The sequence below is a fragment of the Elephas maximus genome, chromosome 10 (assembly GCF_024166365.1).
Source record: "Elephas maximus indicus isolate mEleMax1 chromosome 10, mEleMax1 primary haplotype, whole genome shotgun sequence".
Classification (NCBI taxonomy): domain Eukaryota; kingdom Metazoa; phylum Chordata; class Mammalia; order Proboscidea; family Elephantidae; genus Elephas; species Elephas maximus.
The window spans coordinates 77,648,686-77,655,028 of record NC_064828.1 but is presented as its reverse complement, the minus strand read 5'-3'; the positions used below and the strand labels follow the sequence as shown (position 1 = coordinate 77,655,028).

Below are 6,343 nucleotides of genomic sequence, written 5' to 3'. Positions count from 1 at the left end.
GTTTCTAAAGAGGTGGAACCCTTACATCAGAATCACCTGAGGAACATGTTTAAAATGACCCACCCCAGAAGTTCTTAATCAGAGGATCTCTAAGGACTGTTTCCAGAAATATGTACTTTTACTCTGAATTCCAGGTGATTCTTATACATACCAATTGCTTAGCCTGGCACACCACTTTCACTCTAAACCAATTTGTAATCCATTGAGCCCTTAGGTCAATTCTGAGCTTCTATATTTGTCTGTTCTTTCCCTTGAATATTTATTCTTTGAATTGAAATGAAGGGAGCTCCTTAGAAGACAGAGTTGTGTGTTTGTAAAGAGAAGAGCGAGCAGACATTGACAGGGACTATTTGGAGCTCAGAAACCCTGGTGGCGTAGTGGTTAAGTGCTATGGCTGCTAACCAAAGGGTTGGCAGTTCGAATCCGCCAGGCACTCCTTGGAAACTCTATGGGGCAGTTGCAGTCTGTCCTATAGGGTCACTACAAGTCGGAATCGACTCGACAGCACTGGGTTTATTTGGAGCTCTGGTGAGGAACTCTTGTTACAACAATCATAATTAAATTGAAGACTGTAAAATACAGCAGAGCCCGGGATTTTAGTGGTTTAAAGAAAACATACAACCAAACTAGCTAATCAAGTGTTCCAGGACTAAAAAGAATTGACAAAGAGCTTTAGAGTCATCACAAATGGCAAAATGAAAGTTCCTTTGGCAGGCTGAAGGGTGGCTGAAACAAGATATGCTGCAACAAGTTCTGGAGCAAAATAAAGAAAGCATTTCAAGCAGCTGTTGAAAGTTTACAAAGTGGAGTATGGGGGAAGGACCTGCAACAACATCGAAAGCAATTTAAGGAAATACCCAGGGCCAACAGATACTGGATTTTGCGGGAGAGGGGAGCAAGATTTTTAACCTATTTTCATATAAAGTTTCGTGAGTTTGTACCAGTCAGTAAGATTTGCATCCTTACTTCTATAGTAATCTCTTACATTTGTAGAGCTCTTTAGAGTTTAAAATCTTCCATGCACACCACTCTCATGTGATCCTACAGCATCTTAAAATTTACAAAGCCCTATCACCATACTTTATGACATAATCTTCAATACTCCTCTGCAACATTTATCATCTCCATTTTACAGGTGAGAAAATTTAAGCTCATAAAATGAAGGGATTTGCCTAACATCACCCAACTAATTTGTGGAGAAGTCGGAACTGTAACTTGAGGTCTTTAGCATTTCTACACCTGCCTCTCTATTGACTCTGTGGATAAATGCAGCTGCAGGCACTCATAGCATTTGACAGCCCATAAGCCAACCCCCCATTCAACAGATGAAAAAACTGAGGCACAGTAAAGTCGAGGCTTTGCCCCAGGTCACATGGTTATTACAGAGTTGAGATACTGCATCTGCATCTTCCGACCATCCAGTTCAGAGCTCCTTCCATTATGCCTCGCTTCCTCTGGTAGTATGCAGATTGCTAGACATAATCATAGATGTTAATTTGGAATCTTAAAATAAACTCCTTTAATAAGCCAGCCCCTTGAAATATGGGAGCCTAACATTAAAAATTCATTAGCTTGACTTAAAAAGGCATCTCCAGCCTTTTGCATTGAATGGCTTGAAAAGCTTGGAGCCTTTGGCTTCTCACAGCTTGATATTATAATCAATACACCTGCCACATTAAGCAGTGCAGAAACACTTGCTTTGAGTTGTGTCCAGATCCCTCTCATTGGCTTAGATGGGTGTGAGCTCCAGATAATGGCAAGACCAAGGGAGTGCTTGTATGTTAGACTTTTGCTAAAAGGGAGAGAATGATAAGAAAGAAAAGTGGACTTAAAGCATGACTTCTAAAAATACCAGTTACCAGAGGTTGCATGAGGGCTAACCCCAAGATAAAAGAGTGTGACTTGTTTGTGGGTTTCCTCCCTCATTTCCTCTGGGCAGGGGGGTCGTGTGTCCTTGGGGCAGTCCAGGGACTCCACTAATAGCTTAAGCTCCGGACTTTTTCATCCTTCCTCTTCAAAACTTCACTCAAAACAGCCCTGCAAGAAAACAATAAGACAGATCCAGAACGTGGGGCACTGTATAAGGCAGATGGCCTGGTTGCTTCTAATAAGTCAATGTCCCTAAAAAATATTAAAAAATGGGGAGGTCATTCTAGCTCTAAAAAAACTAAAGAGACCTAACCAAACAATGCATGCATGGATTGTGATAAGTTTGTAGTTGGAAAGGACAGCTCTATAAGACATTCAGGGAACAAGTGAAGAAACATGAATCTGGACCCAGTATTAGATAATATTTTTAAATCACTGTCAAGTTTTATAAATGTGGTAATGGTATTGTGGATATGTAGGAGAATATACTTTTTGGGGGGAGTTATAATGCTGAAGTATTTGGAGTGAAGTATCACGATGCCTCCAACTTACTTTCAAATGATTAAGGGGAAAGTATACACAACCCACACACACACAAACACACATATCTAGATAAAACAAAAATGCTGGACGTAGATAAAGCAATTATTAAATCAATATACACAACCCACACACACACAAACACACAGATCTAGATAAAACAAAAATGCTGGACGTAGATAAAGCAATTATTGAATCAAGTGGTGTGTATGTAGGTATTCATTGTACTAGTTTTTCAATGTCTTTTTATTTGATCATTTTTATTTATAAAACATTAAAAACTGAGTATATGTGGGTTAAGCAATATTAAATAGCTAAAGTATGCCTTCTCTAGTCAAAATCGCCATCACCACCAGTAACTGAGTGCCAGGGTATATCAGGGACTTTGCTAAATCTTTAGACACACTTTCATTTAATTCTCAGTCTATGAAGAGGGTGCTGTCATTACCTCCATTTTTACAGATGAGGAAACTGGAGTGCAGAGAGATTAAGTAACTTCTATAAGAGTATATACATAGTAAGTGATGAAGCCAGGATTTACACACAGTCTGCCTGTGTGTGGTTACCTCTCCAGGATTCCTCAAGTCCCTAAAAAAAATAGTAGGCATTGAACCAAGCCCATGATGGAGATACGGTACAGCAAGTAAACCTTTCAAAGTCCCTGAAGTGATGGCCATTATGAGACTCTTTTACCCACCTAGGAGTAGAATCCAGAGGAATAGCCTCTTTACCTGAATTCTAGTGGTGAATTTTAACGAGCCCTGGTGGTGCAGTGGTTAAAGCACTCAGATGCTAACTAAAAGGTTGGTAGTTCAAACCCACCAGCTGCTCTGTGGGAGAAAGATATGGCAGTCTGCTCCCATAAAGATTACAGCCTTGGAAATCCTACAGGGCAGCTCTACTCTGTCCTATAAGGTTACTCTGAGTTATAAATGACTCAACAGCAATACTTTGGCTTAAACCAGTTATATGACCTTGAAAGCACGGACAGCGGCCCCCTGTGGCATAGCCTGCAGGCAAAGTAGATGCCTGTGAGGGGAAACTTGTTAGTACAATAGCTGCAGCAAGTAACAAAAGGAGCAACATTAATAATGGTGGCTATTTTATCGACTGGAGCCCTGGTGGTATAGTGATTAAGAGCTCAGCTGCTACCAAAAGTCAGCAGTACCGATGACTGCCCTGACAGGGAGCACAACAGAGAACCCCTGAGGGAGCAGGAGATCAGTGGGATGCAGACCCCAAATTCTCAGAAAAAGACCAGACTTAATGGTCTGACTGAGACTAGAGGAATCCCGGCGGTCATGGTTCCCAAACCTTCTGTTGGCCCAGGACAGGAACCATTCCCGAAGACAACTCATCAGACGTGGAAGGGACTGCACAATGGGTAGGAGAGAGGTGATGATGAAGAGTGAGCTACTTGTATCAGGTGGACACTTGAGACTGTGTTGGCATCTCCTGTCTGGAGGGGAGATGGGTGGGTAGAGGGGGTTAGAAACTGGCAAAATTGTCATGAAAGGGGAGACTGGAAGGACTGACTCATTAGGGGGAGAGTAAGTGGGAGTATGGAGTAAGGTGTATATAAGCTTATATGTGACAGACTGACTTGATTTGTAAACATTCACTTAAAGCTCAATAAAAATTATTATTAAAAAAAAAAAAAGGTCAGCAGTTCAAATCCACCAGCTGCTCCTTAGAAACCCTATAGGTTGTTTCTACTCTATCCTATAGGGTCATTATGAGTTAGAATCAACTTGACAGCAATGGGTTTTGGTATTTTATTGACTATAGGAGCCTGAGTGGTACAAGCAGTTTGTGATCAGTTGCTAACCTAAAGTTTGACAGTTTGAACCCACCCTATGCAACTTCATAGAAGAAAGGCCTGGTGATCTACTTCCATAAGATTACAGCTAAAAAAAAAAAAAACGCTATGGGGCAGTTCTATTCTATAACACATGAGGTCACCATGAGTCAGGGGCCAACTCAATGGCAGCTAACAATAACAATTTTGTTGACAAACTTAGACTCCTGTCCCATTTTTCTGTTACCAGCTAGGTCCCTGGATTCTACTTGGATCCAATGGAGGGGAAGAGGGTGAGGGACTCAGAGCCTGATTTCATTTGCTTTGGAAAAATAAAGAAATGTGAAGTGGAGCAAATTCATACCTGCTAGTTTTGCATCAGTGGGAGATCATTTGTGGGAGAGCGGGGTGGGGAAGAGGAGTGGTTACGGTGGTCCTCAAACCACAAGGCAGCTGGAGAAACTGTCAGGCTCTGCCCTCCTCCAATTGCCTTTAGTTGGCAAAAGACAAATTAGCCCAGCGCCTCCTGAGCCGGAGTTTGCAATGCAGAGTCTGCAAGAATGTGGCTTGGGGAGCTGCATTGTTTTTTATCTCAGCAGGTGTAATTCCATCACATGATTGTCTTTTATCTGCTTTTCCCTGCTCCAGCCCAAGCTTGCCAATTCAGACAAGCATCGCTGAGAAATAAATAGTCCTTCTCTGTGTCAGCCCAGAAAGCGCTGGGGATTCCTTTACATTGAATATAAGGAGCATTTCCTGATTCCTGGGGTTAGAGAGGGCCTCCTTCCCTGTCCCTGAAGCTGGCAAGCCAGAATTTTCTGTGAGCAACTTAATGGTCACCATCAGGAAACCAGGCCAGACTCTGGGGCCTGCCTTGCTCTGTCTTGAGATTTACAGGTGCCAGCAGACCAGTCAGAAAAAGAAGCTTCAAGAAGCAGGCAGAAGGCCCAGCCCAGGGCTCCGTGGAGACACAGCCACAAGAGCAAAGTCTGTGCTGCCTTGAAAACTTTCAGTACAACTATGGTGTCTCTAGTCCTGAGGGGTATTCTATTTCAGCTTACAGGGATTTTGGGCATGTAACTTTCACTTTCTGGAAACTGCTGACAAGCCAATAGGAGAAGCCACCCCAGACCAAGCCTGGAAATCTTGGCCACCAAGCCCCAGAGTGGAAAGAAGGGAGAGCCTTATCCAGGGTGGCTGCCTTGTGCCCACTCAAACCTAAAAGACTTGTGCAGTCCTGAGGGGTCGGGCCAGGGTCTGACCTTTCTCATTCAGTCCACATAAGCCCCCTTTGGAAGTCCATTTCAGGACTAAGCTGGCTTGGGAGACTCTGGGGATTCTGAGCAGCCCCAACAGGAACTGAGAAAACTTAAGATACTGTGGTTGAGTTCGGGGGACTCCTAGGGGGTAGACTGATCTTTGTGATGGCCTCAATGCCTCACCTGCTCCAACTTCTCTTAAAAATGGTTTTAATTTAATACGCTATTATAGGAACATTGTCATAGCCAAAAAAGTTTTTAAAATCTGAATACCTTAATAATCAGTTGTTTTCATTTGTCTGGTCTCCTTCCCCGTCTGTGTCCAGTGTATACGTACATTTTGTAGAGCTGTTTTCACAGCTCTTTTTCTAGGATCTCTTAACTGGTTCTGCCTGCTCCCTTCTCCTTCCAGGCCTAGTGGTGGTGGTTTCCTGTAGCCCAAGGCAATTGCATCATCCCTTTTGCTTTGTCTAAGTTCAGCCTACATTTTGTAAATAGTGCTTTTATGAAATTCTTCTCAAATGACTCATTTTGAGCAGGCCATCCTTTTTTTTTTGCCAGGAATCTGATTGACAAACTGTTAAAACTAACCTTTAAAACAATTTACTTTTATTACTATTTCTAAGTTAATATTTGGGGGGAGAGGAGGCTAGTTAATTTTGCCATTTCCTAAAAAAAAAAAATTTTTTTTTTTTTTTTTAATGTATAATGTGCTTGGCTGCTAACTGAAAGGTTGAAGGTTTGATTTCACCTAGAGGTTTTAGAGGTACCTCAAAAGAAAGGCCTGGTGGTCTATTTCCAAAAAGTCAGCCAATGAAAATCCTGCGGAGCACAGTTCTACTCTTTCACTCATAAGCTCACCTTGAGTCAGAAGCAA

General features: G+C 42.3%; 1 long non-coding RNA gene across 1 annotated transcript in view; it reads right to left on the bottom strand.

The window, feature by feature from the left end:
• Positions 1–1,192: 1,192 nt before the first annotated feature.
• LOC126084714 (uncharacterized) overlaps positions 1,193–6,343 on the bottom strand; it is a 48,163-nt gene continuing 43,012 nt past the window's right edge. The window contains exon 3 of the long non-coding RNA XR_007519055.1: positions 1,193–2,037. This is a non-coding gene — a long non-coding RNA (uncharacterized LOC126084714). The remainder of the gene's footprint in view (positions 2,038–6,343) is intronic.